The 12,966-nt window shown below is 45.2% G+C and overlaps 1 protein-coding gene and 1 long non-coding RNA gene across 2 annotated transcripts in view; both read right to left on the bottom strand.

Moving 5' to 3' along the window:
* The window catches only part of Mgst2 (microsomal glutathione S-transferase 2), a 44,878-nt gene extending 42,989 nt beyond the window's left edge, over positions 1 to 1,889 (bottom strand). Inside the window, exon 1 of the mRNA XM_063281578.1 lies at positions 1,766 to 1,889. The gene's annotated coding sequence lies outside the window, so the exon portion shown is untranslated. The remainder of the gene's footprint in view (positions 1 to 1,765) is intronic.
* Positions 1,890 to 4,913: 3,024 nt separating this feature from the next.
* Positions 4,914 to 10,840, bottom strand: LOC108350009 (uncharacterized). Its single transcript, XR_005500946.2, has 3 exons — positions 9,995 to 10,840; positions 5,957 to 6,141; positions 4,914 to 5,004 (listed from the first exon to the last, which is right to left on the bottom strand). It is a non-coding gene; the product is annotated as an uncharacterized LOC108350009 (long non-coding RNA).
* Positions 10,841 to 12,966: the final 2,126 nt, after the last annotated feature.

The following is a 12,966-nucleotide window of genomic DNA, read 5'->3' as shown; positions in this document are numbered from 1 at the left end:
TCCCTTCCATGCCCACCCAGGTCATAATTTTCTAGCAGTCTTTTCAAAAACCAAAAAAAAATTCTTTTTGAGCTGCTATTCCCCCTAAGGCCGCACGTTTTTGTTTGTTTGTTAATATCCAAATCCTTCTTGAAGGTTCCTGGCACTCAGTCTCCTTGGGGAGGAGAATTTTCTCAGCCTTCTTGGTTGCCTAGCAACAGGTCTGCTTCCTGACAAGTCACCACCACACCCAGCAAGATGCCAGCTGATACACACAACAAAGGAAAGAAACACTACCCCCTAGTCTTCCCTCTTGGAAAGCCCCCTGATCCTTGGCACCATCAAGACTGGCTGGCTGTGGGCAGTTCCCCTCACCAAATAAGCTTGCCACTATGCTCTTTCAGGGATCTCGTTCAGGGTCCTCAGGGGGATGGCCACTTGTCAAGTTTCCTGTTCCCAGATATGGATTGGTAATTTCAGATTGGAACCGTAACTATCCAGCCCCATCACCTTTGTAATCAGATACATAGTAGACTTCCATTGTCATCTCAGAGCCACTGGGACTGTGTACAAAATTACACCACAGTATTGCATGTGTTTTCTATTTTGCTCTTGCAGCCTTCCCTTTAGCGTCCAAAATAATATAATAGAGTGGTTCCTTTTCTTTTCTTTTCTTTTCTTTTCTTTTCTTTTCTTTCCTTTTCTTTTCTTTTCTCCTGAAAAAAAAACTTTTGCAAATGGTTCTTTTTTAACAGTTTCAAGCTTCCCACTGAGGTCACATTCTCAGAGTCACTGCTTTAGACCTGGGAATCACAATGTAGACTTCTCACAGAGAACAATTTGCTTCCATGAGATGTGCATCATGGAAATCAAAGAGACTTGAACTCCCTTCCTAGACTAACTAAGGAAGAAGATTCCTTAACCTCACTTTCTATAGTCCTGAAACAGAATTGAAGATGAGAAAGTAAGAGACAACAGGATTGGGGTTGGGGATTTAGCTCAGTGGTAGAGTGCTTGCCTAGCAAGCGCAAGGCCCTGGGTTCAGTCCCCAGCTCCGAGAAAAAAAAAAAACAAAACAGAGACAACAGGATTCAACTCTGCTCTAAAGAAAGAGTCCCAGCAGTGTGCAAATACACTGAATTTGCATAGTAATGCAACAGAACAATCACATCAATGGACCATTGAAATTATAGGGATAAATACACATTAATTATGTACAATGCATGTAACATGCACACAAGGCTGGCATATATATGTACAAAATGGCTGAGTTTGAATGAGAATGTGCCCCAAAGGCTCAGGTATTTGAACGTTTTACCCCAGTAGGTGGCGCTGTTTGGAGAGGTTTAGGAGGTATGGTCTTACTGGAAGAAGTACATCACTCATTGGATTGGAATGTTTTATAGTCTTTCCCCACATCCAGATCGCATTCTTTCTCTGTCACATGCTTGCTGTTTAAAGATGTGATCTCTCAGCTTCTCTCTCCTGCTGCTGTGCCTGCCAGTCACTGCCATGCATCCCTGCCATGACAGATTCTTATTCCTCTGGAACTGTAAGTCAGTACACTCTTTCTTCCATAAGTTGCTTTCAGTCATGGTGTTTTATTACAGCCACAGACAAGTGAAAATCCAAGAGTTTGAGAAACTCTTGAATTAGTCACTTTCTCACTGCTGTGATAAATACCTGACCAAAGAAAGGAAGGAAGGTTTATCTTGGCTCACAGTTTGAGGCTGCCATCACTTCCATAGCAAAGAAGACACAGTCATAGGGTGGGGCAGCTGATTACCTGCATCTGCGGTCAGGAAGCAAAGAGAGATAAATGCTGATCTTCCTCTTGCTTTCTCCTTTTCTTTCTCCCCTGTTACTCAGAAGGCTTTCCCACCTCCATTAATGCAATCCAGAAATTCCTCCACAGGCATGCCCAGAGGTCGTTCCCATGGAGATTCAGACTCTCGTGACATTTCTAAAGAATTGGAACACACTGTTAGAACTGGAATCTGTGTGATTGTGAATCCCACAGAGCTCGGTGTCTACTATAATAACTGCCTAACCATGTGTGTTGAGAATTTCTGACATAACTAGCCTAACCTGAGATGCACTGTGAATGGAAACTTGGATTTCAAAGATTTGGTATTTAAAAATAATATAGGGGCTGGAGATGGTTCGGTGGTTAAGAGCACGGGTTGGGCTTCCCGAGGACTGGAGTTTGATTCTTAGCACTACATGATGGCTCACGATTGTCTGTCTATTTCCAGGGGATCTGAAACCTCTTCTGACCTCCTTGGACACCAGGCACACACATGGGTCACAGACATACATGCATGCAAAAACACCCATCCATATACAATTAAGATAAATCTTTTTTTAAAGCAATATAAATAAAATACAGAATTACATAAAATACCTGATTGATTTTTTTTTACTCTGACATATTTAATATTTTTAATATATTGGATTCCACCAAATACTAGCTTTTCACTGATTTATTTTTACTTTTTAAAATATGGTTATCAGGTAAATTTTAATTATACATGACTTGCATCAAAGGTAGCATTCTAATCTCTACTGGGTAGAGCTGGTTTAGGAGCTAAGCACACAAAAAACAAATGAAAGGTAGGGTTTACAGCCACCTATTTTGACATCAAGCCAAGAGGTCTTTGTATAACATTGTCCTGCCTTTCCTGGGTTCCAAATAGCTAATATTTATCAATCCTTGGGGCCCATGAAAGCTCTGTCCCTGATGGTCATTTAAAGATACTTTCCCCAGTGCAATATTAGCTGGAATGATCTCAGGAGCAAAGAACAGACAATGATCACTGACTCTGACTCAGATGTTCAGAGAGATTCATTCTCTCACACTCTTCTAGAAGTCTCCATACAAGCTGCTCCACAGTTTGATGGTTAAGCCATTTAATTCAATTCTGCATTCCCCGATATATCATTTGGTTACCGTTCTTCAAGGTATTCAGTGCAAACACAACAACCCTCAAAGAGAGGGCTCTGTCTCCAGGAGCCTCCGGAGAGTCTCAGATATGAACACCAAGACAGAGATTGTTCTGTACATCACAAGACTTTTTTTTTTTTTTTTGATGTAACAGCAAGAGGTAGCTTTATTAACGAGATCCCGGGTCTTAGCGGGATCCCGGGTCGACACGTATCCCACACAGGAGACAGAGGAATCGACCCCGAGCTTCCAAACTCGGGGGTTTTTATAGGGGAGGTAAGGGGCATTCGCGCAGTTACACATGATTGGTCAATTCAAAAGGTGCACGGTTACTTTCGGCATCACAAGACTTTTTAATGCCATAGACAAGCAAAGCCGACAGAGGCAGGGACTCTGAGGAGAGTTCGGGCACCAGCACCAGAGGGAGACAGCATAGCGGAGTCTCTGAACAGAAGACGGCAGCAGTGGTGGTCTCCTCTTAGAACTTTCTGAAGATAGAGGAGGTTTCCCAGCACAAGGCCACAGTCAGGTGCCAAGGAACAGCCTTAGCTTGGAGAGAGGTTCTCAGAGAAGGGATATCTGGGAGCAGCTAAACAAAATGACTTGAAGTCAACTCCTGGGTCCAAGCTGATGGACTATGTTACACTCGAGACAGCTTTCCGGACTGCTCTCTCTACATTCTGCTCAAGACTACTTTTTAAAAAGTCTCTGGATAGCTCATCTCTTGTGGATCCTTAAACCCAGTTTCTATTTACATATCAATTCATGCATTACCCATGTTCCCTTTTGATTATCCCATGAATCAGCATCCCATAACTCCACCCCTTGCTTCTTAGAAAGAGACAGCAAGCACAAGCACAGACAGTAAGATAGCTGGATGGGGCTCTACCCCAATGGGGACCCCATTCTCAGTCCAATGCTTGGTTGTGAGCATCTGCCTCTGTATTAGTCATGCTCTGGCAGAGCCTCTCAGGAGACAGCTATATCAGGCTCCTGTCAGCATGAACTTCTTGGCATCAGTAATATTGTCTGGGCTTGTTGGCTGTGTATATATGGGCTGGATGCCTAGGTGGGACAGGCTCTGAATGGCATTTCCTTCAGTCTCTGCTCCAAACTTTGTCTCCGTATCTCCTCCTTGAATATTTTTGTTCCTTTTTCTAAGAAGGACTGAAGCATCAGCATTTTGGTCAATCTTCTTGAGCTTTATGTGGTCTGTAGATTGTATCTTGGGTAATCCAAAATTATAAATTTTTGAACTCATGTTTTCAGCGTTCTTTCTCAGAGCCTTAAGGGTTTTCCTGAAGGTCACAGCATTCTTCCACTTTGCTGAGACATTCGCCACACCCTTGCCTCCCGGACTTGTACTGTCTCTATCATGGAGTCATTAACCTTGGCAGAGAGGACATTCCTCAAAGGAAGAACATGAAAATAAGTATCGGTATTCAAACAAGCCTATGCCCACAGCAATCATCAACACTTGTGGAGGCCCGGGCTCTGTTGGCTCTGTTCAAGGGGCAGGAACCATGCCATTCTGTCCCTTACACATAGTCAAGCAGGACAACGGAATCACTACGGTTAACTCAGAAAAATCAAACTAAGCTGGGTGGGAATCAAAGTCTTTGTCACAGAGCATGCCCGTCATCCATGATGGGCCCATCAAAAAAGTAGATCCTTGACTGTGGCCAGGCAGTCAGCAGTGCCCATTATGACAGACACCCAGTGGCATCTGTCAGCAGCCTTGTCACAGCTAAGGGTCCTTGTATTCATTACTCTCGTTGCTGACAAAAACAAACAAAAAATAAAATAAAATAAACAAACCAAAAAAATCTGACAGAAGCCTCAGAGAGACCAAGCACATCTTTAATCCCAGCACACCAGAAGCAAAAGCAGATAGATATCTGAGTTCAAGGCCAGTCTTCTCTCCATAGGGAGTTCCAGGACAGCCAAGACAATACAGAGAAACCTCGTGTGAAAAAAAGCAAAAACAAACTGAAGGAGAAGAAGCAAAGAAGGGAAGGATTTATTTTGTCTCACTGTTTGAGAGGGAGTTGGGATGGAGCCAGCTCAGTCAGTAACAGGTTCTCCAGGGCAGGAGCGAGGATGAAAAAGAAAAAAGACAATTAGACCACACTGTAGCATGACCCCAGACAGTTCTGAGGTTGAAGCGGGGGTTTATGGGTTTTTTTCCCAGTCTGCTTTTATACCACTTTAAGTACATGCAAAACAATAAGATCGGTTCAGGGTCTAGGAACAAGCAAGGCAATAAACAAAATCTCTAAACACCAATCAGGTTAGCCAGGACAAAAGGACTGCCTCACAAGCCTCAGCTGAGCCTGCTCTGAGCTTTGCTTTAACTCAAATGTAAATATTCTTAATGTGAGCCGATTTCCTGAGTCCTAACCCAAAGTCAGATTCTCATCTGGAGCTTACTTCTTTGTCCTGGCCTGATGTCAATTTACCACCAAGTTTCTAGAAGGGGCCACAAAAGCTCTCCACAGAGTTGTTCATCGTGATAGGGATGTAAGACTCAAAGTGAGTCTTAACTACTGGGAGCCCCCCAAGTGAGACGCGAGAATGGAGTTCGATGCAAACGCAAGAGGTTTAATTTCTGGCGGGTCAGGGTCAACCTTCAATCAGCCCGTCATGTTGAGTGACTAGAAGGTGACCCCGGATGGCTATAACAAGCAGTTTTTATACTTTTTGTGGGTAAAGGTTACATCAGCAAGGTTACAGTTCAAACTCATTGGCTAAACATATTGACCTTTGAATCTATTGATTAGCAAGCATGGGCAGATTATGACATGCATTCGAACTCTATCTGGGACCAGAGGATCAGGTGACTCTCAGGACATTCTTCAGTTTTTTCAAGAATGTCCCTGTTTCCCGTGAGAACTGTGGGTGAAGATTGGAACCTAGCCTAGCCTTGACCTGAAGCGGGTGGGTGAAAGGCTGGCCAAAGCCCCTAGGGCCCTTCAGGGACAAGGTTGCAGAGTTCACAGCCACAGAGGAGGAGGCAGGAAGCAGAAAACTCACCTCTGGCAGTCATCTGGTTCTCTCCTTTTCCAGGTTCCAGTCACTACAAAAGCATAGTCTGTGGGATGGAGTCGCTACACTCTTCTCCAGTTAAACTTCCCTTGGAAGACCTCCACCAGAATGTGTCTTCTAGGGGATTGTAAGGCTGGCCAAGTTGACAAGGACATCACACTCCTCATGCCGAGCTAGAATAAAAAATCCCAAATCAAAGTGGAGACTGTAGATTAAGTAACTAGCCATGCTTGTCACATAGAACTGAAGGCATTTCTATGGTTTTCCTTAAACACAGCCTTATTGCAAAACCATGGCTGGGGACCTCTAGCCTTCAAAGGGTCCCAACCACTTCAATTCTTCTAAAACATTATTTGAATTGTTTCTCTGTGGGTATGCGTTGTAGAAGAGGGTCCATATGTGTGTAGGAGGAGTGTGAATGGCCCGGTGCACATGCATGTGTACGCACATATCCGTGGAGGCAGAAGAGTTTCTTAGATCTTCCACCTTAGTTTGTGTGTGTGTGTGTGTGTGTGTGTGTGTGTGTGTGTGTGTGTCTGTGTTGACAGAAGGAGGTGGGGAAGATTGTGTGTGTGGAGGTGTATACACATGGGTGCACATGTGTATTGAAGCCCTGTGTTGATGTCAGGTATCAGACTTAGTTGTTCCCCACTGTATTTGGTGAGCCAGCATCTCTCCCAGAAACTAGAGGTCACCACGCCAGCTACCCTAGCCATTTAGCTGGCCCTGAGAATCTTCTGTCCCTACTTAGCCCAGTACAGGGGTGACAAGTGGCCACCATGCCTGCCTGCCTTTTATGTGGCTGAGAAATACCCTGACTCTCATCCTCACACTTACACTGCCACCTTCTCACGCAGTGAGCCTCCCTCTGGCCCTCTTCTTCCAACTGCCTTACGTTTGAGATTGGGCCTCTCACCAGAACTTGGAGTCCATCCATTTGGCAGACTGACTAGACATTGAGCCGTAGGCATTATCTTGTCTCTACCTCCACGGTGCTAGCAATTTACCAACTGAACTATCATTCCAGCCCCATAGGTTGTTTTTTGTTTTTGTTTTTTTTTTTGTTTTTGTTTTTTGTTTGTTTTTTAAGCTACTAAAAAAGAAAGATAGAAAGTGCTAAGATACACACAGAAATTGTAACAAATAAAATGTCAATGGTGTACTTCCCGTGGGTAGTGTTGTATAGATTTTAGGAATTCCCAGATATTTTCCGGATCTGGTTGCTAAGATCTTGGCGGCTTTTCAGCTGAGGGGTCACATCTGTTAAACTAATTGTGGCTGTTCGTGACACTATATAATTTTACAACATCTCGGCTTCAGACAGAACGGCTTCCATAAACATACAGCAGACGGACACAGCCCAGATTTCTGCAGTTTATTTTACACCAAGAAATTACATTTAGCAATTTCCAGACACATGCTATAAATGAAACTTCAACAGGAAGTTTCACTTCCTTTCCACCCGACCTATATTTCAAAAATCTGTGAGTGGGCCATCACATGAGCATCAACTCCTCGGGCTGCCAATATTCATACTGCGATTTCTGGAGAGGTTTTGTCTTCTTCCCTGTGACTCAAATGGCCACCGAAGGAACTGTAGACATGGGAAACTTTATACAATCTTTTTTAAAATGGCAAATGTCACCAATGGCCAAATTGTACAGGTCTGGGTCACCTAAATCCACCAGGTTAACCAGAGAAGGCAAATCTCTTGCCCCCCAGCACTGAGCATGGTCGGTGCTTTCATATCTGCATGACTGTGACCTTGGGTATTATCAGTATCTGATGAAGTATCTTTGAGGCTGTATCTCGCCCGTATCATAGACCACCTGACTATCTAATGTGGTTAGGAAGTGGACTTGACCCTGGGGAAATGGTTCGCTAAGAGTTTGGATTTCCCAGCACCTGAGTGAAGTGCCAGTACTGAGGAGATAGAGAAAGGAGGACCCTGGGACTAACCAACCCACCAGCCTAGCCAAACCAGTAAGCCCCAGGCCCAGTGAGAGACCCTGACTCAAAATATAAGGTGGACAATGGTCAAAGAATGTTCCCCGGCATCAGTCTCTTACCTCCACAGGGATGTACATGTACTATGCTTACATACACACACACACACACACACACACACACACACACACAAACACACCACACGCACACACACACCCACGTGCACACACACGTGCACACACACGTGCACATACACCACATGTACACACACATGCACACACACATGCACACACACATGCACACACACATGCACACACACACCACACACACACACGCACACACACACGTGCACATACACACAAGTACACAAACACAAATGAAGAAATATATCTGGTATATAAAACCCCCACTGTTTGGATACATGTCAGAACTTAAACAAAAGGTTAAGATGTGAGTTTAAATAACTGATTAATAACTGGTCAAGTTGTGAGGGGCCCTACTTCATCAAAGGGAACAAAACCCATGTGAAAGGTCCTTCTGTCATCTACCATGTGAGCACAGAGTCCCTCTGGTGCTACCTTGTCAAGAGTAAGCAAGCCCTCACCATATGTTGAATCATCAGCTAGCACATTGATCTTAACCTTGACCTTGCCCACAGTTCATGTGTGCCTGTCTATCTAGATATATGCAAAGAAATAAAATATCTGAAAAATATTTAAACTATACCAGAATTAACACATGGCCCCTCCCTTTCTCCTCAGAAGATGTGGCCACCAGCCCAAAGGGACAAAAGGAGCAGAGGCAAAGAATGAGGGACGTAATGACCTCCGGAGACCACTGCATCGAGACAAATCTACATTGTTTTCCAGGGATGGGATATATAAGGCCTTTTTAGAAGTACAGGTGGAAAGTGCTAATTGTTCATGGTATCAATCGAGCAGGAAGGGCTGATTGGTTACAGTACTGCACCTAATTATCATGTGGCCAGGAAGCCAGAGAGGGGCACAAGTGCTGAGTTATGCAGCCTTGCAGACAGCTTTGTACAAGGTCGCTTTAAAGGCAAGGCCAGCCACTTGTGTTCAGGGACACTCTCTAGACAGTTAGGCAGAGACAGGGAAGCCCCACTGAGAAAGTGAGCTCCCCATTTTGTTCTGAGCTCAGAAAGTCATGGGGGCCTGCTACCTTAATAGCAAGGTTCCCCAACACTAGCATGTGAGTTTGAGTTTAGCTAGGTAGCAGGATACAAAGTCAATACTGAAGATTAATTATTTAAAAAGGAAACTGCTCTGCCTTGGAATGACGTCCTTGACTAAGTCGGGCCATTGGGCCAACTTTCCTTATGGACAGACATTGCTTTCCTTTACTGCACAATTGATTGGATCACATGGTAGGTGCTTTGGGGTAAGGCTTTGTCAATCATCAAGTAGGTTTCGTCACAGTTTGGAGAAAACAGTCCCTTGCAACAGCTATGCATACCTTTATCAGTCAGAAGAAAACCATTCCCACATTTAGTCCAAGGCCTTGGTTCCAGGACTCCAATATTTAACGTCAAAACCCCAGTCCATGAGTGTTAGGATTTAGTGGGAGAGTGCCTTTGGCAGCTCTAGGCCAAGGTATGCTGCAAAGATCTCACCATGCAGCAGATCTCAAACGAGAGGTTTATTGTGGGAGGGGGATTTGCAGAAGCTGCCTCTGTGTGAAGTAGAAGGGAAAGAGTGTTAAGAGAAGGCCCTGCCTTTTCAGAAAGGGGCATAGGGAGAATACCGACTCCCAACAGTGGGACTGTGTTGTATTTTGGCAGCTAATGGTGCCAGTTGTTGCTAGGTTACTTATTGAAGGAGGGTTTAGGGGCATGATTTTCCAACAATGTGAGCTACTGGCTTCCTTGGAAGGTTTTATTTTTCCGTTTGAACTCTAGCTCCTAAGTCCTGTCCAAATCTTAGACTTCTGTGTCCACCACAGTGTCACCTCACGGCTTTGTTTTCTCTCTCCTTCACTCAGCCTGCACTCAGGGACTCACCTTGACTTTGTCACAGCAGATTGTCACCTCTCTGAAATCACAGACCTGTAGCCTCTTACCTTCCGACTGGCTGACATTCAGTAGCTTCTCAGACATCATCTCTGACCTCTGCAGCCTTCCCTGGCTTCTGGAGTTGGTTCTCTCCTGACCCTGTGTGCCAATCCACCCTGCAGCTCTGTTGCTCTAATCCTCCCTCAGCAGATGACCCCAACCACTTTACCTAGGAGAGAATAGCAGTAACAACCCCTCACCAAATCTGTACGACTGCCAACTTCCCCCTTCTCCTCATCTCTTATAATAAACCTTGTCCCTCCCATCGTTCTGGGTTGGGGACTCGAGATCCCTTTTCAGTGGTCTTCCTGTGGCGGGATTTGCTCCTGCTACTGCCTGCCAGTCCCTCTTTCTATAAGCTCGCCCCCATTGTCCTTAAGCATGTTTCATTTTACTCCTCGGTTTCCTTGGCTACGGCTTGAATATGAGAAGTCCTCCACAGGCTCAGGTGCCCAGTCAGTGATGCCAACTGGGAAGGTGGAAGGACTTTTAAGAGAACAGGGCCTAGCTGAAGGAAACAAGTCACTGGGGGTGCACCTCTGAAGGTCCCTGGTCCCTTCTTTAATATCCACTTCCTACCCAACATAAATTGAGCAGACTCCTCCATATGCTCCCATTACCATGATCGATGGAAGCAAAAACAGTGAACTGAAGTCAAGGAAACCATAATCTAGATTCTTCCCTTAAGGCATGTCTAGTCACATATTTTGCCACGGTAATGAGAGAAGTTGGTAAGAGACTGCCTTGAAAGTAAAATCAGAGGCTAGGAAAGTGCCTGCCACACAAGCAGGAGGACTTTAGTTTGATCCCAGCACCCACGGAAAAGATGAGCATAGCTATGAAGTCCTATAATCCCAGCACCAGGGAGCTGGAGACAAAGACCTGCTTGCCGGCCAGCCTGCCTAGAGAGCTCCAGGGTCAGCAAGACAGGAAGAGGTTGTCTCAAAAAGAAAGGTGAGGGACAACTGAGGATGACACGTGGCAGCAACCTTTGAACTTCATATGCACACACACACACACACACACACACACACACACACGAGAGAGAGAGAGAGAGAGAGAGAGAGAGAGAGAGAGAGAGAGAGAGAGAGAGGGAATAGCAAAGTGCTCACTCACTCACTCGGCATTCTCCTCTATACCCAGCACCCCCTTCCTCCTGTATAGTTATCTCCTTTCCCCAGCTTCCCTCTCCTCCACTGCAGGCCAGGATGGATGCCAAAATGGCTGTCACCAGAGCCACTGCCACCCAGAATGGAGCTCTGTAATAAACACTGTGTCTTACCCACAGGCAACATTTTCTACTACAAAGGATTCCCTGTCGTCTTTCTGTAACAGGTGCCCCATCTTGGTCTTAATATTCTCTCTATGTGTGTCTCTCTATCTGTCTGTGTGTTTGCCTCTCTCTCTCTCTCTCTCTCTCTCTCTCTCTCTCTCTCTCTCTCTCTCTCTCTCTCTCCCCCTTGTCTGTCTTTCTATATATCTCTGTCTCTCTCCTACAGTCCATTTTTTTCTGGAGCTCTGTCTGGCTCCTTGCTCCAGATTATTATTTAAACTCTCATGAACCAGAGCTTCTTTATGATGCTCTAAGCTTCTCTTTCTACCAAAGTCTGACCACCCCGTTGCTCTTTCCCTTGTCTACAGCTTCCTTTTGGCTTCAGACAGCAGCCTGTACCCAAATACCTCCCCTGGAGCTGCTCCTGCAAAGTCATCCTGTTCAGCCCCATCATGCCCCAGACTGACTCACCCTCGGCCCCTCCTCCCAGCTCAGCCCTCCAGTCGTGTCCTTGGCTAACCCTTGCTAAGGCTGTCTCAGCTTCAGTGCTGCCTCCTGGTGCCAGGGACACTTGCAGTATCCACTTGTTCAGCACAGATCTTAAACTGGATCTCAGGAGGGATTGCCAAAGCCTCTCTCTTGTCCCTCTCGGATCCAATCAACAACCAATTCTCTTAAGTCCATCTTAGACACACATTTCCCAAAAGACCCTTCCCTCTGGATACCGGTTCTCTGCCACCTCTGAAAATGCTTGATCATCAGCCAAGAAGTAGGTGAATTGATGAATTCTAAAATGTCCATAAGCTATATAGACAGGGAAAGGGGCAATGGGAGGTCACCATCTACCCCACATAAGGTCATCATAAGGTCACACTCTGAGTAGTAAGAGAAGCTTAGAAATGCTGTTAATAAGCTCAGCATTGTTTGGCAAAGTGCTCAACATAATAAACTTAAACAAAAAAGAAAAAAAAAAGAAAAGAAAGAAAAAAAAACTGTGTTGGTGCACACCTTCAATCCTAGCACTTGGGAAGCAAAAGCAGGCCAGTCTCTGTGAGTTTGAGGCCAGCCTGGTCTACAGAGCTAGTTCTGGGACAACCAGGGCTACACAAGGACCTTGTCTTGAAAACCAAAAAGAAAACAAGAAAAAAGAAAAACAAAACTTTATTTTTCAGAATTACATACATGTATACAATGAAATATGATATGTGTACCACATTCCTCCTCCAATTGCCCCTGAATCCCCCAAGATGATGTCCCCTTCACAACTTTGTGTGTGTGTGGGGGGGGGGATTAAATAATATATTAAGTCCAGTAAGCGCGGTCCCATTCACCAGGGCACAGGAATCATCACATCAAGTCGCATCACTATAAACAATGATTGTCCTGTTTCCCCTGGGAACTATGACAGCCTGTGGCTCCTCAAAAAGGGGTAGGTCCTGAAGGTCATCATCTATCCCACATGAGGTCATCATCTACCCCACATGAGGTCATCATCTACCCCACATGAGGTCATCATCTACCCCACACAAGCCAGACTGATCTTGTATAGCGCTGTTCAGGTAACAACCCTCCCCAATACACACACACACAGTGAATCCACAAGGAGAACAGTCACATTGTGTTCAGAAGCCAGCATTTCCCAGGGCCCCCTACACACCACACCACACACACACACACACACACACACACACACACACACACCATTTC

This window comes from Rattus norvegicus, chromosome 2 (assembly GCF_036323735.1).
Source record: "Rattus norvegicus strain BN/NHsdMcwi chromosome 2, GRCr8, whole genome shotgun sequence".
Lineage (NCBI taxonomy): Eukaryota > Metazoa > Chordata > Mammalia > Rodentia > Muridae > Rattus > Rattus norvegicus.
This window is presented reverse-complemented; position numbering and strand designations above follow the sequence as displayed.